Source organism: Nomascus leucogenys, chromosome 12 (assembly GCF_006542625.1).
Source record: "Nomascus leucogenys isolate Asia chromosome 12, Asia_NLE_v1, whole genome shotgun sequence".
Classification (NCBI taxonomy): domain Eukaryota; kingdom Metazoa; phylum Chordata; class Mammalia; order Primates; family Hylobatidae; genus Nomascus; species Nomascus leucogenys.
The window spans coordinates 78,760,369-78,784,566 of NC_044392.1; the positions used below are offsets into that span (position 1 = coordinate 78,760,369).

A 24,198-nucleotide genomic window follows, 5' to 3' on the forward strand; every position below is an offset into this window, starting at 1 on the left:
TAATGCAAACTGCTCCTGATTTATAACCTCAGATACTTTAGGTAATACCAGTAACTTCAGGGTCAGTAGTGCCTGCAGAGCATAGCCTTGTTAATCAGTCAAAATGATTTCATGTGTTTTCTTAGCAGCATCAGAAAGGGCAAAGGATTTATGGGTAATATCATTTTACGTGCCACTGTGGTGTACAATATTGTCATCATGTGTTAAAACCAGCAATGGTCTTCATTGATTTTAATCATAGTCATACTCACCTCACTCTCCCCTGTGTACTACCCCTCCCAAAAAAGATAAAAGAAATCTGAAGACATTTTATATGATCACTTAAAACACTTTTAGTCATTATAAGTTTTTAAATGCTTTTATAGTTAACCAGGATAAAGTGCCACTTCTCACAGATCTTATGTCTTTCTCACTAAAATTTCAACCAAAACCACTTAAGCCTATTGAAATATGTGTATTTTAAAGGTGGAGGAGGTTCTTATAAATAGCCACCACTGAAGAGACTTATTTGCCTCATTTTTCCAGGAGTATTTTGTGTGTGTAATTTTATTCAACAGAGAGCTTACATTTTTATGGTGATTCATTCACATATCAGAAATTCAATAAAAATCCCATAGCCAAGAAGATAGACTTACAGGAAAGGAGCGAGGGAAAGATAAGCTTAAACTGAAACATGTCAGAGCAGATCAGGTGCCCCTCCATCACCCTTTGCATGAGCCAGCCTCACTTCTCCAATAGACGTGCTTCAGGAAAGGAGAAAGCTAAGCCTTCATCTACTGTTCTCTCAGTATGAAAGAGAGACATCCATTCATTTGCTTAATCAAGCCATCATTTGTTCTTTCATTCTTTCAACATTTAGCCAATGCACATTCATGGAATCACATCTACATGCCAGGTGGGATGCTGGAATTAGATGTCAGAGGCTTCAATTTCACAGTCTTCTGCGGAAGTTAGATAAGAAGAAATAATAATGTTAGTAATATACACAAACTACTGGTACGCCCGAAGAGGGAGTGGTCAGCTCTGGTGGATCAGGTTTAACAGAAAACTTTTCCCAGGGACATTGTCTGACCCACTACAGTATCCTCAGCACTTAGCATAGTGCCTAATACCCAGCAGATAGTTGTAGTGGACACAAATATAGCAGCCTTCTGTCTCCCAGAAATTCCCCTGATAGTCATGTCATGTAATCCTCCTACCTTGGCCTCTGCTACCTACCCTCTTCTCTAACTGAAAGGTCCAAGTGATTAGACATTTGACCTCTACTGGGGCAATCATAATACTCTATTCCTTGGCCACAATGCATGGTCAAGGAAAAAGCCCATGGCCCAAGCTGTAAAAACTAAGGTTCCTCTTGGTTACTCATTTATTCTTTATTAACTTTATGTACAGAAAGAGAGCCCTTTCTTTTCAGGTTTCTCTCATTCTATACTCAGCAACTACGTAGTGCTATGGTTTGAATGTGTTCCTCAAAGTTCATGTGTTGGAAACTTAATCCCTAATGCAACAATGTTGAGAAGTGAGGACCTTTAAGCATGAATGGGTAATGAAGGCTCTACTCTTATGAATAGATCAATGCCATGATCAAGGGAGTGGGTTAGTTCTTGAGGGAATGGGTTTCTGATAAAAGGATGAATTTGGCTTTCTTTCTCTCTTGCATTCTCATATGCTCTCTTGCTCTTCCACCTCTGCCATAGGATGACACATTATGAAGGCCCTTGCAAGATGCTGACACTATGCTCTTGGATTTCTCAGCCTCTAGAACCATAAGCTGAATAAATTTATGTACATTATAAATTACCCAGTCTGTGGCATCCTGTGTGGTTATAGCAGTATAAAATGAACTAAGACACAAAACGATAAACATTTAGTGAGTTCTCAATATGTATTTGTTGAAAAAAATAATTGTGTAGTTGTGGAGTTGGTAGAGTGTGAATCTGGAACTTCTAGGTTTTGCACCTTTTGAAAAAGCCCACTCTAGGAAAAGGATGATGAAAAGTAGAGGAAAAGTGCAAAGAGAGGAGGAGAGAAAGGAAAAAAGAGAAGAGTCCCAAAGGCATTTATGAGCCTAGTTCTACCATATTTAATACCTCTTAACTCCTTGCCTTCCCCACTAACATGTTTTAATAGACTAATTCAAGTTATTGGCACCTGGAAGAGTCCTAATACTGTATTCAATAAGTAGTTATTGAAAGAGTGACTGAATGATAATTGAATAAACAGATTAATAAATGAACAAATGAAGCGCATCTCTGCAGAGGGTACTATAAGCCCAAAACAAGCAGATGTGCCACAGCATGTATGCTGGATATGATATTTTGGCCCACAGTATCTATTCTCACTCTCCATTTTTATCTTCTATGTATACTGCAGGGGCTAGAAACTTCCTTGAAACCAGAAGTCTGTGAATTAGATTCAACTAATGAATGATATACAGGTTTGAGAGGCTTGAAAGGGTGATGTGGTTGGGATATTGTTGCTTCTGCTGGTTCTAGGAATTAAGGTGGGAATAAATACAAGCACTGAATTCCCAATTTTGGTCAGAAACTATGGGTGTGAGAGACAGCTGTGGCAATGGCAAGGGGAGTAGCAGCTTCCTTAATCTGGCTCACAGTTTTTACTGACATGCCCTTAAAATTCTAGTCTGTTGGGACTCCCCTGAATTCCTCTTCTTTAGCCCTTCCTACAGTGTTGTAAACACTCAGTTACTTTCTAATAAAACACCTAAAAACTTTCTGTTGCCTGTTGTAAACACTGAATTTCTTTCTTTTAAAACATCTGAAAACTTTCTGAATCCTGACTGATGGGCACGCAGAGAATTATAAAAGGGTAAGTGTTGGATCTAATACAGTGGTTCTCAAATGAGGGTGAAGAGCAACTCTGCCCCTTGTAGAATATTTGGCAATGTCTGGAGATATATATTTGTCATGAGTTAGGAAGCTGGTGCTACTAGCATCTGGAACTTAATAAGTAGAGGCCAAAGAAGCTGCTAAACATTCTGCAATGCATAAGAACATACAGTAAAAATCATCCAGCCCAAAATATGTTAAGAATAAGAGTGAGAAGCCCTGGACTAAAGCAATTTTCAACAGGTTGTAGCTACAGGATTAAACTCTTTATTATTAGGCAAGACCAGATTGTGAAGTGCCATATATGGTGCTCGAAAGAATGGGCAGATCTCATTCTCCCTCTGACACCTCACTATTGGCCTTTTACCAGGTTTGGAAGGCTTAGGGCTCTAAATTCTGTTTGTTTTAATGTTTAAATATGAAAAGACTGCACTATTTTAATTTTCACTATAGAGATGTTCTTAAGAATTTCTCAGTCTTGGGACCAGCAACAGTCATTGATCTTAGTAAAAATTGCTTATAGGTATTACATATTACACCATAATGATTATGTTGTCATAAATGTCTTCAACCTAGAGGATCTCTATAGAGAAATCATGCACGCATGCTACCACTTTGATAATGGTTCAGAATTATTATTATTCAATGTACATTTATTAAACAATCTATGAAAAGACATTAATTTTAACTCATCACAAGGCTACAATGACCTGAAAAAAATAAATGGTTTAAAGCACATGAGATCAACAAATATAACAAAAATAGAGGCATTATAAACCTCCTGTATATGTATTCCAACCCCGATGTTTTTTAGTAAACACAAATGAGCAAATCTTGAAGTGACATGGGACTGTCCTGACTATTTATCATGAAAATGATTCAAGGGTTAAAAGAGGGTTTCTATCTGATAATCTATAATTGCTGATCTTACCAAGGTCAATACAGAATGATGCCAGCACAGTGATACACAGGACAGCTGGGACCAAGAAATTTGAGAAGGTACAAATAAAAACTAAAAAAAAAAAAAACAAATTTAATTTAAATTTTAAAAATGCATGTCAAAAGTGAACTGTTAAATATTCATTTTGAATGACTAAGTTCACAGTGCTTTCTGTGTGGTACAGATGGCACAGGGATTCAGGGCAAACAAAGCATGAATTTCTGCATACTCGTAGCTGCTCAGTCATAATAGCCAGAGGCCCAAAACTCTGGGGCTTTGAGATGATTCAACTAGACCTCTTCTGCCAAAATCCACTGGATCTGTAGAGCTTCCATCACAATATTGAGGGTGAAGGGATAGTAGGAAATGTGGGTTGCCTTTGCTTTAACATCCATGGAGAAAGCTTTAGTTATTGGAAAATGACCATTTAAATTCCAATTAGAGATTCATTTATGAAGGAATAATGTTTTTGCAGGAAAGGAGGAACAGACAAAAATTTCTTACATAGTTTAATCCAAAAATTTTGAGAAAAATTAAGCAAATGGAAAATTGTGCACATTTTAATCAGGCAGAAATTGTTAACTGATTACAGGAAATGATCTGAGATGTTTAAGAAACAACCTGGTTTTTTGTTAGACACAGGGGTATGACCTTATCACTTAGAGCTTATTCTTTGCATAATGGCTTGGAGAAAAGAAAGAGCCAAATGGCATCATCTTTCTCCCTGTCTTACTGTCAGGGGAGAGCTAATACTCATATAGTATAATAAAAAAGAGTATTAAACTGCATCTTTGAACAATCAAAAACAATGCACTAAATGAATTCTGAATAAATGGCCTACAGCTTTTTTTTTTTTTTAACAGGAGATCATTTTACCACTTGCATTGTGTCAGAATAATAGACCAGACTTCCCATTCTACAGACACTTGATTGAGTGCCTACTATGTGCCATGACTATTAGGTGCTACAGAAAAAAATGCAGAAGTCAGTAGAAGAATGCCTTTGTTCCAAGCCTAGTAGATAAGATGAAATAAGAAACAATGTGATCAAAGTCTGTATATGGCATCAGTAAAAGAGTTTCGAGCAAAATTTCAGAGACTATATCATCATGGGTTATAAATCTTGGAGGGATTGATGGTGGAGGATGCTAAGAAAGGAATTTTAAAGAACTGGAAGAGTTTGAAATGACAGAAATGGGAGAGAACTTTTTGTAGAAAACAATCAGTAATGCCAAAAGAATAGAAGACAGAAAAGATATGGGCACGTGCATGAATTAGTAGGTAGCCTGGTTTAACTGGAACTAGTGAAACATGTAGGGAACTCGTTGAAAATATGTCTGAAAGGGTTAAGTCAGAGACAAATGGACTTCAAGATCTATAGCAGACCTTGGAAATCCTCCATTACACTTAAGAAAATAAAGACTCAAAAAAATTAATTATGCAATGTGATACAGCAAAGTGATGATCCTAGTAGCCAAGGATATATTATTTTGTGTCTCCTGAAAGACCACTTCCATTGTTCATTCTATGTATTTTGCAGGGTAATCTGGGTGTTCTTAAATGCCAGGTAAAGGAGGTTGTACTAATTATTTTAATGTGGTAAATCTTATAGAAGTACTAAATATCTTTGATAATGGAAATGAATCTTGAAAAATAGAAAAAGGAGAACAGAAGAAGCCTTTCGTAGAGATATGATTGATGATTAGATTTTTTAAAAACTGGGTGAACCTTCCAAAGGTCTACTTACCCTACACATAGACATAAAAACCACCTTTCATATACTTCAGTTTTTGCTTCACCAGTCTTTAACAAAGCTGTGAGGTTTCTGCAAATCTGTTGCAGAAATTAAAAACATCTAGATGGAAGATTCACAGCCCAACTGATAATAAGGATTTTTTGCTGAAATATGGCCTGGTCTTAGTAATTCCTGATTTAGTCATAAGTGTATGAAAATCTTAGGCAAACAAATCCCTAAGACAATTATGGGAGAATTCCAGCATTTATTAAGACAGTCACAGTTTATAAACTATATGTTTTTGAAATAGAAAAAATAGTTTATTATATTTTAATAAGGATATCCATTCTGAATTCATAATATTCTCCAAAACATAACAGCATGCATGGCATACATACATACATATATATATATATATATATATATACACATACATGCAATTTGTCATGAATTTAAATAGCAATAAGTAAAACGTATTACCAAATTTGAATCTGACATAAATTAAAACTGAATGGGTTAAAGAAAATAATTTGTCTCAGGCCAAAATAATGCTCAAATACAATTTAATATGTATTTTGATTTTAATCTCAAAAGTTATTGCTTTATTTCTCTGGTCTTTTACAATAGGCAGATAAATCAATGTTTCATATGTGGCCTTTTCCCCTAGCAATCCCTAAAAAAGCTCCTCCCATTTACATGCCAAGTTCAATTACTGATTTTCATATCTTGCTTCTCTTTTGAAGATACAATATATAAGGAAACATATTAATAAGCATTTATGTTGGGTACAACTAAAATGAACATTAAAAGGTTTACCAAACTTCACAGCATAATTTCAGCAAGAAACCTTGAAACTAGAATAAAAGTATTCATCATTTTAATAATCAATGCTGTTTAAAGTGTGTTGCATCATTATCTCAGTCACTAAAATAATCTTGTAAGTATCTATCATTATGTCATCCAAAGACTGAGTTGCTCAAAGTCATACATATTATCATTAGCTTTCACCTGGCTTCAGGCTCAAACTCCATCCAAACCATTGCCATACTGCCTTCCATCAGAAGAGTAATCAGGTGGGTCAGTGGCAGGAAGAAACATATTCAAGACAGCTCATGTGGAGGAGATTATACACGATGAATACTATTCAGCCATAAAAGAATGAAATAGTGTCTTTTGCAGTAACATGGATGGAACTGGAGGCCCTAATTTTAAGTGAAACAAGTTAGACCCAGAAAGACAAATACTGCATGTTCTCACTTATAAGTGGGAGTTAAATAATGAGTACACATGGACATGGAGTGTGGAATGATAGACACTGCTGACTAAGGAGGGTGAGAGAGTGGGAGGGAATGAGAAATTACTCAATGAGTACAATGCATGTTATTTGGGTGATGGCCTAAAAGCCGCTGATTTCACCACTACATAATCTATGCATGTAAAAAAATTACACTTGTACCCCATAAATTTATACCAAAAAATGAAAGGAGATTAGGATTAGTATGGTTGTAAAAGAGAAGGAGAAGGCGCATGTGAAAAGCCAAAATTGGCAGCAGCCATGGCAGGAAGGGCCGTGTAGGTCGTCTATTCAGAACTTGTATTTGGTGGGGATCCAGACACATAGCATAATGGCTAAGATCATAGTCTGTGTAAAACAGCTAGATTTGGGTTTAAAACTCAGGTCTCCTCTCAGACGGTGTGTAATCTCGGCTGCTTGCCTAATTGTGTAAGCAATCATTTCTTTCGTAAAATGGGGATAAAGCAGTTTTCTTGAAGATAGAATGATGATTAAATGAAGTAATGCAATAAAGCACTTACTATAGAGTGTCCATAATAAATGCTTAAAATATGTTATTGATTATCAATGTATAGTCTTTTCATGATACAGTTTTCTCACAGTATTTATGCAGGATTGCTTCCAGGACCCCACAGATACCAAAATCTGCCAGTGTTCAAGACTCTTATAATAATGTAGTATTTGCTTATAACCTATGCACATCCTCACATATGCTTTAAATCATCTCTACATTACTTATATGTAAAGTAAGGTAAATACTATGTAATTGTTGAACTATATTAATTTTTTATTTGGATTATTATTTTTATTTTTTCCCCAAATATGCAGATACAGAATGCATGGATACAGAGGGCAGACTGTATCTGATTTGGTGTCATCAACCTCCCATGATAAATCCAAAAATATCCTTCACAAACATTTGTCTACTAAAAGGAAACCACCAAATATTGCCTCTATGGGAACTTCTCTGTATCAGTAAACTGTTTTTCGTCTTCATAAGAATTTATGGAACATGCACTTTATTTCCAACACTATGCCAGCGACTGTAGATTATGGATATTTAAAATATGTTTTTTAATCTGGAGGAGCTTGCATAATAAGAAGGTAGAAGAAAATGAAGGTGGCTGCTATGTGGTTGCATTTTGTGTCAGGGAAAACAGAAAGCCAAATAACTCAATGGACACCTATCGCATTCCAAGCATGATATTACAGATGGTCCCCAACTTGCGATGTTTCAACTTAACAATTTTTTGATTTTATCATGGTGCAAAAGTGATATGCATTCAATAGAAACCATACTTGAATTCTGATTTTTGATCTTTTTCCAGACTAGCGATAGGAGGTACAATACTCTCTTGTGGTTCTGGGCAGCAGCAGGGACCCGCAGCTTCCAGTTAATCCTGTGATCACAAGGGTGAGCAACCGGTTCTCTACTGTGTTGCCAGATGATTTTGCCCAACTGTAGTCTAATATAAGTGTTCTGAGCACATTTAAGGTAGGCTAGTATTTAGCAGGTTGGGTATATTCACTAGGTTGGGTATATTAAGTGCATTTTTTACTTACAGTATTTCAGCTTACAATGGCTTTGAAGGATTGTAACCTTATCAAGAGTCAAGGAGCAGCTGTAGATGTTTCCGTGCGTTGTTATCAGAACTTAGTCCTTAACAGATCCTCATAAATAAGGCTGAGATTTTTGTTCTGATAACAAGTAAGGAAAATGAGCTCAGAATCGTCCAATAGTTTTTCCAAGTTCAAGCACTTACTAAGATGACAATTCTTCATCGAAACACTCACTCTGAGCTCTTTCCATGTACAATGCTTCCTTTCCAACTCTCCAAACTGTATTAGTTTTAGGTCTAATAAAATGAGGACCAGAAAGTGATTTTTGGGTTTAGCAACAATAAATTTATTGTTGACCGTGATGAGGACAGTTTAGTAAAGGAAGATGCTAGTGGAAGACGGGAGAAAAACAGTAGTTGGAGAGGGTATAAGTTGAGGGAGAGATTGTTTTAATTTCTATTTTATTACGTCTTTCTATAGCAATGAATACTTGATTTCTTTTTCCTTTTTAAAACCATCTTTTTTTTTAACCACTATGTCTCAGACTTTGAGGGCTTCTCTTAAAGGTTAGGGCTCTGGGATACACAAAATCCATGCTCCAGTGAGATGACTTCTCCCTGGTTCTACTTGAGAGTTTATTTCATCTTTCCAAAAATAGTTTGAGGTAGGTATCACTTTATAGATGAAAAACAAAAACAAAGAACTCCTTGAAGCTCAGAGAAGGTAATTTACCTGCCTAAAGTCATGGCTAGTAATTGATGGGTATAAGATTGGGATAAAGGTCAGTTTGACAACAAAGCCATGTGTGCTTTTTACCATACCAACTTTTCAAGAGTTCCTAAGGCATGTAATTAAACATGGGCCACCTACTTGGGATTCTCAAGACTCACACTGGCCACCACCTTCTACCCCTTGACTACTAAATCACGGAGGGTTAGTCCTCAACCAGCACAACCTAAACATTAGGGAAGATCAGAACTTTGAATATCTGCTCAAGCTAGCTCTGTAAATGGCCAAACAACCATATCTAAAGAGCCTCAAGTTTGTCTCCACATAAAATCTTACACCTGGCTTATAGGCTACTACAAACTTCTAACTCTTGAAAGAAGCACAAAACCAAAGACACCAATAGGCTCACTGCTTGACTGTTGAATCTAGAGATCACTTATAAATCTGCCACATGTTGTAAATCTGACCGTAAGCTGTTCAAAGTTAGTTACTCTTGAAGATGAAAAAATTTACCAGTCCATCAAAATATTTGAGCAGCCTTGCTTAGCACTTCAGTGATAACAAAGGAGCTAACATCCAAACTATTATTTTCCTGGGTTGCATTCATGGCACTGACAATAATATCTCCTCTGTGTTCTGAATTCTTCCCACACGTATTACTTTTGATCTTCAAAGGTACAAGGTGGTAAGTGAAATAGTACATGGAGTACAAGCAGTTCTCTATAAGAGGCTTTTTCAGAAGCTTTAATTTTTTCTTGCCTTTTTTGGTTTTCATAGTAATGATTGGAATAAAACAGAGACACTTTTCAGTGATAGAATTAAGACCTCTCTTCAGAGTAAATCCTTCTTTACTTTGCCTCTTTCAAGTGCATGAAAAGAGCTGCTAGATAAGTTTATTTAATCACTTGGAATACGTCATGTTAACTCAAGGAAGAAGCAAAGTGCCTGAAAAGCCAGGATAAACTGTGCATAACTTTTTTTTTTTCCCTTCACAAAATCTGGTTCCAATAAAAACCATCTTTACTGCCTGAGGCTAATGTGTAAGTTAGTGAGAGATTACGGTCTGGTTTTTATAGCATTTTATGTAGTATTTGACAATCCATAGGGACCTTGCCTGTTAGCCCTTTACAAATATAAAATGTAATTTTAAATTTCATTTCATCATGGTAATAGGCTATATAAGCTTTCTTTCTAAAGCCTACAGACCATCCTGTCACCTCAGGGAGCCTCAAACAACCTGACTTAATCACCTCTTGGTGACTCATTGCACTCTGCCCACTCTTTTGAAAATATATAAATCCTAATTATTTTTAAAACCCTTTTAAAATGAGCAGTTTTTATGTACACACTCAGGCTAAGTGTGCGCACACACACACACACACACACCCCAGATAGGTAGGAAGACATTCTTTGTCTTTGAACGATTGTATTTCTTTCCTATGTATATTCTCTCCTATGCCCTTCCTTCCCATTTGTAGTAAAGTCTCTTTAATGGCAAAACTTGGTTCAGGCAGGCAGCTAATCAGCCAGATCCCTAATGGGAAAATAAAATAGTGGCAATCACTTGTAGTGTGATCCTAAGGTGCATACAGTGTAACTACTGAGGCACACAACCATCTCAAGAAGTAGATGATTTTGTTGGTCAGTTAGTAAACAGATGAAACTATTTCTGATAACATTTTATAGATGAGGGAGGAGAATTTCAGAGAAATTGACTTGTTCAAGATCTCAAGGCCAATACTTAGCAAGAGGTGACATTAGGTCTTCTAGCATTTAGTTAATCCCTACCATATACCTCACAGCCGTCAAAATTGTTAAGTAACTTCCATACCTCCTAAACAGGTTACGTCTTGTCCCTATTGGAGTTATTTGTCATTTAATTAGATACTATATTTAATCAGAACATGGTCACTGCAATTAACGGTTAATACCAAGGTACTTATTATTTCCTATAGTGTGATACTCTATGCTGGGCACTGTCATGGCACTTCCCCTGTATGAGCTTAGCAATAAGATAAATGTGCCCTTTGCAACTCCCATCGTTCCCAGCCCAAGGTCTAGGATTGCAGTGCTCTCAGGCTAGATTCCTCCCAGGAGCCTGTGAACTCCACAATCAATCCTGGAGCTCAGAAAAACCATTTTAAAGATGGGCCACATTATGTAATCTTGAAACCTGGGGTTACTAGTCCAGTATTTGCTCCATCTTAATGCCACAACTTCTTGGACTATCTACTCTGAATCTAATTTTACCAATTTACAGACTGAACAAGTAGAATCCCACTCCAGCTAGTCAACCTAAGTTTTAGAGTGTCAATACCTCAAAACCTACCTTAAGCTGTTCCAGAATCTCAAAAACAGAATTTTAGTACACATCTAATGGGCTGATGGACAGAACCCTCTATTTTTTTTCTAATTTGATTCTTTGAATGCGAATGCATTATAACTCACAGCTGAATACTTCCATAAAGATAATTACATATGGCAAGACAGAAAAACTTTTTGAAAAAAAAAAAAAAAAAGACATTCCCTTGAATATGTGCCTGAATTCATTTACAACTGTTGCTGCTTTAAACACTTCAGGCAGAATAAGTGGATGGCACTAAACAGCTTAGCTGCAATTATTATGGAATGTCTGAGGTATAATTTCCCCTGCGGTTTTGTTAGGCGTACAAAATTCATAATTCTGATTTGTGGCAGGTACTTATTACCCATCACAGGTGGGGATATGCAAATATTATTCTAGTAGGGGTGAACAGCCTTTATTTCCGCATTCAGCTATTAACGAGATTTGTGAGTCTGGTACTCTGGGGCCATTTAATTAATTAGATGGTACAGATAAAATATAAATTGTTTTGTAGGCTACACAATTCCTGTCCTAGGAGGTGTAAAACTGAAGCTAAACTAACTTAGTGTGGATTGATTTGTTGATTTTTATATAGCTCCCACTAAATGTAAATCCTGCTCATTATTTCACTGTATTAATTCCACTTATAATCCTCACATTCTCTGAGTTTCATTAAAATAGATGTATGTATTTAACTATTTTGTTAAGTGACTTTATCACTCAATCTCCATGTCCGTGGTGGTAAGCCCTCTACTATACATGGAATGAACAGTATAGCAGATCTTTCAAAAAGTTTATCATATTCTTAAGTAAGAAGTTTTGTTGTTAATTTATAATATTATCTATGTGGAAATAATATATACCATGATAAACCCTGTGGAATTGCATGACATTTAATGAGTTTTATTGGGATTAGTCAAGAAATAATGCAATGGCAAATAGTTTAACTTTTTCTTTGTCTTTATATGCTGGGCATTTGGTGCCTAGCAGGACCATGACAAGAAAAATTTGGAAACTTCCACTGATAACAGTGGAAAAAGGTGCTGTGATTAATTAGTGATGTCTGCCATGGGCATGTCATCAAAGAGTGGTACTCTTTGTGCTAGATATTTGCCATCCTTTGTTCATCTCTTTGATGACAACTCAATTAAAAGCCTTTAATCAGATTGATGACATCCTTAATTTGACAATTAAGAACAAAATTGTGCATATTTCATTTCATTCAGAAGATACTTGATTCTTAAAGTTATTAACTTGCTTTACAAGTCACATCTCCTAATAAAAACTTGAACATATTTTCTTCTATTTTACTTTGAAGCTAGAAAGTAATTATGCAAATAATTATGCTGAATATTTTTCTAAGTTAAAGTTGTGCTTACCTTAAATTTTATTTTGGGATAAAATACTAATAACTTTCGAAAATTGAAGTTTGGCTAAGTAATAATTTCTCTTTTCTCTGAGCATTATGTTTTATCTTCTTGTAGCCTCCATGCACCCCTATCTTTCTTCGTTTTTTAATGAAAAGCAAGTATATTTCTCAAAAGAAGCACACTTTTAGCATCTTGGCTAAATAAAAGAAGGGGTATGTAAGAAAATGCAAGAGCTGGAGAACAATTTCCCAAAGGAACTTAATAACTACATTTAAAATAATTGCAAAAGCAGAAGCCCACACATCATGTTGACAACCTTGAATGCAAAGCAAAACACTTTAATGTGGAGACCTGAGGGCTTTGTGTTCCAGGCCAGCTTTTAGAAAATGTTTTCAAGGATCTTCTGTTAATCTCCATAAAAAGCCAGGAAAGAGTAAACTTTATCAATTTAATAAGAGATTTATAAGGTGTTACAACCATGTATTCTGTATCTCTAAGGGAACAAATTAAATGAAAGGTGATAATTATTCAGATTCAAAACATGTTATAGAAGGCAAGACAAAATTAAACAATTAGAAAAGTATTATTAGTGGGAAAATATGCTGAATTAACAAAAGAATTATATACTAAGAGAATTGGCCAAGATAATACTACTAATATATTTAAATGATTTATACAGATCATAATGAGACAGCCTACTAATGCTTTTATAAAGTGGAATTCTTTTGAATTTGCAACACTGATAGTTAAAATAGCTAAAAATGATGGAGCCTAAATTATAATTATAGAAACAATTTGAAATACGTTATTGATGCCAATCTGGTAAACATGTTATACATACAATAGGAAAATCGAGAAAATAAAGGTGGAACAAATGCACACTGCATCAACTGTGTGCTTGAAAGATAAGTCCTTACTTTCTTCTTTTATATTATACTCATAAAATTACCTCAGAGATGCACTTAATATTTTGTGTTATGCAGGTTTTTCCAAAGTTTCAGGCCTTGGTAGCACAACCACTCTGCAGTTGAAGCATTTGGTGATAAAGAAACAATATTTATTTCCTTTCAGCTCTTTGGAGAACATCCAGGAGTCACATTGAAGTCATTTGATGTGTGGACAGAATATAATGAGCAGATGTCCCTTGATGGCAGAACTTTTAGGTGGAGGTAAGGACCTGGACTTACCTTGCTGAGTTAAAAGAAATAGTAGAACTGGGTGATGATACATGACTCTATGCATTTGTCAAAACTCATTGAGCTGTACGTCAAAAAGAGTAAACTTTAACGCATGTAAACTAAGAAAACTAAAACATCAACCAGCATGTGGAAGGGCAAATTAATTAAACTGTTAACAAATATATGATATATTTGCACTGAATGAGATGGAGGTAAAGAGAGCTGACCTGCGTAACTTTGGAAAACAATGTTTTGACTGTAAAGCTAAACTTTAAATGTAAATTATAAATGAAAATAGAGAAACTGTAGAGTCAAGGACAAAAAAGGAACTTTAGACCTGGTGTGATGGTTCACGCCTGTATTCCCAGCATTTTGGGTGGCTGAGGTGAGGAAATAGGTTGAGCCCAGGAGTTGGAGATAAGCCTGGCAACAGGGTGAAACCTCGTCTCTACAAAAAAATATAAAAATTAGCCAGGTGTGGTGCGCATCTGTATTTTTAGATACTTGGAAGGCTGAGGTGGAAGAATCAGTTGAGCCTGGGGCTGAAGTGAGCCATGATTGTGCCACTGTACTCCAGCCTGGGTGACAGAATAAGACCCTGTTACATAAACACTGTACTCTGTTTTCGTTTTCATTTATTTTTCTCATGGAGGTACATGTTAGCCCTTCTGAAAGGCTAATATATATATAGGGATTGGATAAATAAGTAAAAGGAAGATGGATATTGGGTGTCACCTTTCTCACTGTTGGAGAATAAAGTTATAGATAAGCAAGAGGGGAAGGGTAAAATAAACTCCATGGTAGTGGATCAGAGTTGGAGACGTCTGTGTGAACTTATTTTTAGCTTACTATAGATACAAATGGATAGATACAGAAACAAGCATAGACATTCATGTACACATAAATTAGTATATATAAATGTATGTACTATATACATAATATACTGTATAGTGTGTGTGTGTGTGTGTGTGTATATATATATATATATACTAAAGATATGCATGTACACCTAAGTTAGTATACATAATAGTTGTGTTGGTTGAGAGGTCCTAGAAGCAATGATAACCCAGTGGCAGTGAGCACAGACAGCACCTAGATCTTGGTTTCTAAACACCATTTTACCCAAGTAAACCAAGGCTCTTTGAAGAAATGGTTAATTCTAGGGTTAGGGCAAGAAAAATACAAAATGAACCTCCTGGAATATCTTACAATGGCAGGAAGTAAGAAAGTGGGGAAAAAAAAAACAAAAACAAAAGATAGAGATGTGTCAAAGGGACACAGAAGCCAGTTGAAAGAATTCCCAATGGCAAAAACTGGCACAATTTCAACAAAAAATAAATAATGTAATATAAAATAAATATTACAAGTCTATTTGGATATAAGTAAATGATGACAAATCATCTTTATTCAAAAATTGCAAATAATGAAGCTTAGTTATCCCAAATGAGCTCTCTAAGAGATGAAATTTAGTCTTCCCTACCCCTTCTTCCAAGAATGGGCTAGACTTAGTGACTTACTCCCAAAGAATAGTGAATGGATGAGAAAAAAGAATACAATTACAGTGAAGAGACCTGGCAAGCACTACTACCTCAACCTGATAAAGGTGAATCAGTGATCTTATGTGCACATGAAGTGCCTGCTAATACAATGAGAGGAGTAGGGCACTTCACCTCTGTGGTAGTCTTCTAAAAACTCATAACCCCAGTCTAATCATGAGAAAAACAGTGGATAAATAAAAACTCAAGGACAATTTACAAAATACCTGACTGATACCCCTCAAAACTATCAAGGTCATGAAAAACAAGGAAACGCTAAGAAACTGTAACACACCAGAGGACACTGAGGAGACATGGCAACTCAATGCGATGTGATACAATTTGAGCAACGATGTAAATACTGTAGTATTTTATCATAATTAGATTGGTCTTAGAACAAAAAAAACACAGAGGAGTCACACATCTTTTGAAAACCTCTTTACATATATTATAAAGATATTCATTTATTTTAATGTCATACACATTTTTATGATTGTCAATTTTTGAAAAATTTTTTTCAAATATTTTCATAAAAGAGCTGCAAGATTTCAGGGCATTGAGATATTCTTGTGTGGTGATTACTCTTAAATACTCTTGCAAGCATATAAAATTTGAATTGTTCAACTTAACCATTCCACAGTGTATGTATACTTCAAAACATCATGTTGTACATGATTTAAAAAATATGATTTTATTTGTTAATTAAAAAAACATTAAACATTTTTGAATTGAAAAGCATTTGAAACATTGTTAGAAACCATTTCTACTGTGGGACAGTTAACAACAATTGAACTATACAAGGAAGTGACTACACGTCTCATAAATGTATCTCCACAAATCCAAACTAAATGTTCCTTCAATCTTCCTATTCTAATCACAATACATTCCCACGGAGACATTAATGCCTCCTTATGCGTAGGTAAGTGAGTTTGGGGTAGAGGGTAAGCAATGTGGAGAGTCAGTAAGGAAAAAGATTGATTGTAGCTAAAGCATTTGCACTTTTGCAAATTTTATGAAAATACGTGACAATACAAAGATAATGCTAGGTCTCTTCCAAGCCCTAACATCTGAATCTGGTGATAAGACAACAGGATTCAAATGTGGCCATAAGGGTAGTGATGAAATTCTTTAGGCCTCAAACCTAAGCAGCAAGCTTCATGCAAATAGCTGATCTTTGGGAAATCAGCACTAGCCTAGTCAAATGGTAATCTGCACCTTGTTTCCTTGCATATGTTGATTCCTTGTATGCCTTTCACTTAGGAACACAGAAGTGGGGGAGGGGAAGACAGGTGAGCTGAGAAGTGAAATTCAGGAAAAGATTTCAGCAGACTTCTTGTCCATAAAAAAATGAAATATTTATTTTAAAAACAATTACATAGTACATTTGTGTTCTAGGTGCTACTCAGAGCTTTATCGGTATTCCTTCATGTATTCTTCAAAACAACTCAATGGGTTAATATCATTATCACCCCATTTTTTAGATGAGAAAACTGAGTCACAGAGAGATTAATTTGCCCAATTCACAAAGTAAGTAGTAGAGCCAGAATTTTAAGATTATAAACTTCACCCTTATCTTGTACAATTTTTTAGAAAGGTGGAAGGGGACAATTAGAGGAGATATGAATAACACAGAGCAACAGTTGCAAAGAGATGACCAGTAGATGGAACCTGACCCTCTGATTTGTCTACTATCAATAAATTCACATTAGAATTTGAATATCTTTAGGAGGGTCATACCTTTCAGTTTGGTGACTCTCCACAACTTTTTGAGGCACTGCCCTGCCACTTGACATAGTAATAGTGCTTGTCTGGTCTCAGATTGTTTCAGTTGCATACAAAGAAAGAGAAACTAGAGTCTGATAAGTGGGGAGACGGAGGAATTATGGAAAAGCACGTAGATGACATAGATGAGGAGAGGGTAATAGAGAAAACACATTGAACTAGGTGATCCACCATGTAACTTTATCAACTAATAAAAGTTACATGGAAAAAAAAAAAGTTTCCAAATCCTTACATTGCTTTCCCTTAAAATATGGGTGGAAAAAAGGGAGAGGAAACCAAAGATGCATTCTGTTCTCCTCTCCTCTTGCTCAGTTTAGCCTCATTCTACAGATACTATAGATGCAGATCCAGAACAGAAATAATTCCCTCCAACCTTTATCCAATTCTCTCTGGGACTGTCATCCAGGCTTTAGACCAATTGGGTCCTTTTGTGTTTTGGACCAACCTACAGCCATCTGGAAAGGATTCTCTGAGCCACAATTAGTAATTCTCTGCTATGAAATCAAGTCTTCTTCCAAATAAAATAGAACATAGCCCAGCCTTCAGTCTGCTAGAGCAGATCTTCGAATAGCGGCAAGCAGCCCTACCTTTAAGGCCCATCCAAACTGGAGCATGTGAAGGAGGAGAAACAAAAATAAGTTAAAATGAAAATTTAAAATACCTAGTACTCTAGGCTCTATATCCACATTCAGACATGAAGAAATCCTGGTCTTGGACATATACATATTTGGCATGAGAACTTGGATTGCTTCTTTTACTGATGTTTATTCAATCTTTCAAAATGACAAATACGAGAAAGACTTGGTAAATGAGTTTATTTTGGAGATTTGTTAAGAGTCTGCTCACTGCTGGAACAGTGTATACAGGAAAAATATAAAATCATTAACACTCACTCCAAAAATAAGCAACTCTCAGCACTGACACCTTTAACAAAGCTGCTAAAGAAAAGGCAAGTGGGAAAGTTTGCCTTTTGACCACACTCTGAGGATAGGCAAAGCAGGAATCACCTGAAAGAATAAGGGGATGTTCACTAAGCACTAAGTGACCCTTTCCACAGGCTTACTAGAAAAGCCAAGTTAAAAATCTTTTGAAAAAGCCACACATGAAAATTCAAATCCTAGCTAAATCAAGGTTGTTCTGCCTTCTATCAAGTTTAGCACAATCTCTCAATTTCTTCAATACCTTCTGAAAAATTAGAATAACAGAATATTATAAGGTATTCTGTTGGGTCACAACAAAAATAACTACTTGTTAATAAAGAGGGTTGTGACCCACTTGCCCTGCCCCAAGTGGACAGCTTGAGAATAAACACCAATCTGGTTGGCTTGTTTCATTTTATGGTAGGTGTGTGTTTAGTTTCGTAAAAAACTGACGAACTGTGTTCCAAAGTGGCTATACCATTTTGCATTTCTCAAGCAAAGAATGAGAGTTCACATTGCTCCACATCTTCACCAGGATTTGTTGTTGGTATTCTGAATTTTTACCACGCTAATAGGTGTGCAACGATATCTCATTATTATTTTAATTTGCATTTCCTTAATGAAAAATGATTTTGGGCATCTTTTCATATACTTTTGTCATCATTATATCTTCTCTGGTGATGTGTCCATTCATGTCTTTTGCATATTTTTAAATCAAGTTGTTTTCTTACATTTGAATCGTAAGAGTTCTTTGTATATTTGGAATATCAGTTTTCTATCAGATATGTCTTCTACAAATATTCACTCCAAGTCTTTGGTTTGTCTTTTCCTATTCTTGACAGTGTCTTTCATAGAGCAGAAGTTTTTAACAGTGAAATCCAGCTCATCAATTATGTCTTTTATGGACTTTATTTTTGGTGATGCATCTAAAAAGTCATTACTGTGCCCAAGGTCATCTAGATTTTCTCTTGTGTTTTCTTTTAGGAGTTTTATATGTGTGTGTGTGTATATATATATATATATATATATATTACATTTAGGCTTATTACTTATTTAGTTATTTATTTATTTATCTAGGTTTATGGTATTTTGAGTTAAGTTTTGCTATGGTTGTAACCCTGTCTCTATAGATTCTTTTTTTTTTTTTTTTCTGCATGTGGATGTCCAGTTGTCCCAGCACCATTTGTTAAACAGATTATCTTTTGTCCATTATATTCGTTTTTATAAAAGATTAATTATATTTATGTGGGGTTTTTTCTGGGCTCTTTATTCTTTTCAATTGATCTATTTGCCTGTTTATTTGCCAACACCACACTGTCTTGATTGTATAGTTTTATGGTATGTCTAGAAGTTGGTAGTGTCAGTCCTCTGACTTTATCCTTCAATATAGTGTTGGCTATTCTAGGTCTTTTGTTTCTCCTTATTAACTTCAGAATCATTTTGTTGATATCCACAAAATAACTTGCTGTTATTTTGATTGTGATTGCATTGAACCTGTACATCAAGTTGGAAAAAACTGACGTCCTGACAATATTGATTCTTTCAAGTCGTGGCTATAGAATGTATCTCCATTCATTTAGTTTTTCTTTGATTTATTTCAATAGAGATTTGTAGTTTTTCTCATAAAGATCTTGTACTTTTCTTAGATTTTTACCTAAATATTTTATTTTGGGGTGCTAATATAAATGTGTATTTTTATTTCAAATTTCACTTGTTCATTGCTTGTATATTAGAAAGAGATCAACTTTTGCATATTAACCTTGTACCTTGCAACTTTGCTATAATGACTTACTAGTTTCAGAAATTTTTTTGTCCACTCTTTCATATTTTCTACACAGAAAACCATGCATCTGTGAACAAAGACAGTTTTGTTTCTTTCTTCCCAGTATGTATACTTTTTATTTTCTTTTCTTATCTTATTACATCTGCTAGAACTTTTGGTAAAATCTTGAATAGTAGTGGTGGGAAGGGATACCTGGTCCATTTTTTGTTGCTATAGCAGAATACCTCAGGCTGGGTAGTTTATAAAGGAAAAAAGTTTATTTTGGCTTACAGTTCTGGAGGCTGGAAAATTCAAGAGCACAGTGCCAGCATGTGCTCAGCTTCTCATAGGAACCTTCTTTCTGCTTCATAACACGGTGGAAGTTATCACATGGCAAGAAGGCAAGAGCATGTGTGACAAATTAGGTCTCTCTTTCTCTTCTTATAAAGCCACCAGTTCCATCATGTGGGCCCCATCCTGATGACCATATCTAATCCTAATTACCTACCAAAGGCCCTAATTCCAATCAACACATAAATTTGGGGATTAAGTTTTAACACAAGATATTTGGGAGACACATTTGAATCATAGTAGGAAACATCCTTGCCTTTTTTCTGATCTTAGTTGGAAAGTTTTTAGTTTTTCATCATTAAGTGTGGTGTTAGCTGTAGGTTGCTTTTTTAAATCAAGTTGAAAAAATTCTCCTCTATACCTAGTTTGCTGAGGATTTTTATCATGAAGAGGTGTTGAATTTTTTTAAATGCTTTTTCTGCATATTAATATGCTTATATGATTTTCTTTCTTTAGCCTGTTGATGTGATAGATTATATTGATTAATTATTAAACCAGCCTTGAATATCTGGGCTAAATTTCACTTGATCATGGTATATAATTCCTCTTTCTACATTGCTGGACTTGACTTCCTAATATTTTGTTGAAGATATTTGAATCTATGTTCATGAGAGAGACTGGTCTGTGGTTTTCCTTTCTTGTAATGTCTTTATTAGCCTTTAATATTAAGGTAATGCTAGATTCAGAGAATAAGTTAGGAAATATTCCCTCTGCTTCTATCTTCTGAAAGAGATATTAGAGGATTGGTATACTTTCCTCCTTGTTTGATAGAATTTACCAGTGAACCCATTTTGGGCCTAATGCTTTCTGTTTTGAAAAGTTACTGACTTTAGATTCAACTTATTTTATAGATATCAGTCTATTTAGATCATCTAAGCTATCAAAGTTGTGGTCATAGAGTTTACGATATTATTCTTTTATAATCCTTTTAATGTCCATTGAATCTGTAGTAATGTCCTCTCTTTCATTTTTGGTATTAGTAATTTGTATCCTCTTTTTTTTTTCTTAGCCTGCCTAAAATTTTTTTAACTTAATCTTTTCAAAGTCCCAGCCCTTGATTTTATTGATATTCTTTATTGATTTCCTGTTTTCAATTTTATTGATTTTTGCTCTGATTTTTATTCTTTCTTTTCTTCTATTTACTTTGTATTCAATTGGCTCATCTTTTCCTAATTTCCTAAAGTAGATATTTAGGTTATTAATTTTAGATCTTTCTTATTTTCTTATAATAAGCATTCAATGCTATAAATTTGCCCTGAACACTCTTTTTGCTGCCTCCCACCAGTTTTGTTGAGCTGTAATTTCATTTTAATTTTGTTCAAAATACTTTTAAAGTTTCTCTTGACTCATGTTTAGATGTGTGTTGTTTAAATATTTGGGGTTTTCAAGCTATCTCTCTGTTATTATTTCTAGTTTAGTTTACTGTGTTGTAAGAGAAGACAGATTGCTTTATTTTTCAGAGGGCTATGTATTTGTCTTACCTCTCCATTCTTAAAAAATTATAACATCCTGGCTGGGCGTGGTGGTTCACGCCGGTAATCTCAGCACTTTGGGAGGCCAAAGCAGGCAGATCACGAGGTCAGGAGATCGAGACCATCCTGGCTAACACGGTGAAACCCCATCTCTACTAAAAATACAAAAAAATTAGCCGGGCGTGGTGGCAGGCACCTGTAGTCCCAGCTACTCGGGAGGCTGAGGCAGGAAAATGATGTGAACCCAGGAGATGGAGCTTGCAGTGAGCCGAGATGGTGCCACTGCACTCCAGCCTGGGCGACAGAGTGAGACTCTGTCTCCAAAAAAAAAAAAAAAAAATTGTGACATCCCATTCATTATTCTCACTCCCATTTTTAGAGTTTTATCACATTACAGGTAAAGTCATTCTTTGTCCCAAGTCCCCCTATTTGGCTACTTCTCTGCTGTGACTTTCCTTCTTAAGTCCCCATGTTATTTCTCACCTGTTTTCTTCAAAGTGAATGTTCACATAAAAAAAAAAAGAAAAAGAAGAAAGAACTCAAGAGACATTTAAAAAATAATTAATATGTATGTACAAAGATATGTATTTAAGTTGTTGAAGTTACTTTACCTATGGGTCTGACACCACTGATCAGGAGAGACATCGATTAGTAGTTCCCAAAGTCATTTATTTTTTTCCAGACTGAAGTAAATAAGCAAATGTAACAGCACATATATTTTTGAACATACTTTTTTTGTACCATGATCACAAAGCCTGTGCCATTCTGAAAATGTCTTAGCACTTTTATTTGGATGAGGAAATGAAAAAAACAAAAGGCTACAAATGTTTTTAAGTAACTAAACCTCATGTAGGGAAAATTCTATTCCTAAATTCTGGTAGATTTCTGCCTAAGTTGAATTTTTAGCCACCCAATTGGTCCTATTACTCTTGGAACAGAGTTAATGCCAAGGTATCCAGCCTTTGCTTCAATCAAACACAGTCTGATATGGTTTGGCTGTGTCCCCACCCAAATCTCATCTTGAATTATAGTTCCCATAATCCCCACATGTCACAGGAGGGACCAGGTGGGAGGTAATTGAATCATGGGGGTGGTTACCCCCGTGCTGCTGTTCTTGTGATAGTGAATGAGTTCTCACAAGATCTGATGGTTTTATAAGGGGCTTTTCTGCCTTTCGCTCATTCTTCTCCTTGCTGCTGCCATGTGAAGAACGACATGTTTGCTTCCCCTTCCACCATGATTGTAGTTTCCCAAGGCCTCCCCAGCCATGGGGAACTGTGAGTCAATTAAACCTCTTTCCTTTAAGGGATTACCCAGTCTCAGGTATGTGTTTGTTAGCAGCATGAGAATGGACTAATACAGTCTGATGTGTTGCTACACTCTGAGCTCCATTGGAAAAATTATCACTGAAGAAGAAAAGCCTCAGTTTGTTAGACCTAGTAGATTTCTGTGGAAAAGAGTACATCTTAACAGAAATAGTATTTCACCATTAAATAGTTCATCACTACATGGATTTCAATAAACTACGGCTCAAACCATGTTTCTAAAACATAACAATGTTTACAGAAAAACTTAAAAATCTGCTTTAAGATAATTAGCATTTCAAATAAAGGCAGCCTATGGGATCAGCCCACAACAGATAACTCTATTCAAGCACTTAACGCTTAAGTACCCCTCTATATATGTCACCAAATTTGACTAAATGAACTGAAATGATCCCATCTCATACATAAGGACATAGAGTAGTGAATTATACTTTTTATCTTTGGATAATTGGGTTCAAATTGTATAATACTTCCTATATAGGAGATATTTAGATCAACTGTAAAAAGATTGTTTTTTCTTGTCATAGGCCTCATCTTGGGAAATAGAGAAAAGATTAAAGGCTTAAAACTTTCCTAACTTTAAGAAGATATGGTAGAAGTAGTTTTGTTAGACTTTTTAAAAGGCTATTTCTATACCATATTTATCATAGTGTATTATTGTTAGTGGCTTAGATAGAGGTTTAATTAGAGAGAATGTGAATTCTTTAAGGGAAAAACAGTATTTAAATTATCTGAATATCCTCAGTATCTAGTATAGTATCTGACATATAGATATTAGAAATATTTAATTGTATCAGACATGTTGTGAAGAATACAAATTATTACATGGGGAAACACCCAAATTGTTGTCCACCCATTGTAACAATAGTAAGTACTTACAGATTTCAAATGAGAAAAGCCTGCATTCTGACTCTAGTCTCACTCTGAGGGTTACAGGACACTGTTCATTTCCACTTGAATAAAAACAAGAAAAAGCAGCATTTGTAATTGCAACACTTTTTGATGTTATGTATATTTTGGCAGGTTAGCCATGAAAAAGTCACAATGTCCTTC

At 35.3% G+C, this 24,198-nt stretch overlaps 1 long non-coding RNA gene across 1 annotated transcript in view; it reads right to left on the bottom strand.

Moving 5' to 3' along the window:
* The window catches only part of LOC101178165, a 30,285-nt gene that overhangs the window by 2,145 nt on the left and 3,942 nt on the right, over positions 1–24,198 (bottom strand). Inside the window, exons 3-4 of the long non-coding RNA XR_179143.3 lie at positions 24,025–24,098; positions 13,783–14,011 (exon numbers count right to left, since the gene is read on the bottom strand). This is a non-coding gene — a long non-coding RNA (uncharacterized LOC101178165). The remainder of the gene's footprint in view (positions 1–13,782; positions 14,012–24,024; positions 24,099–24,198) is intronic.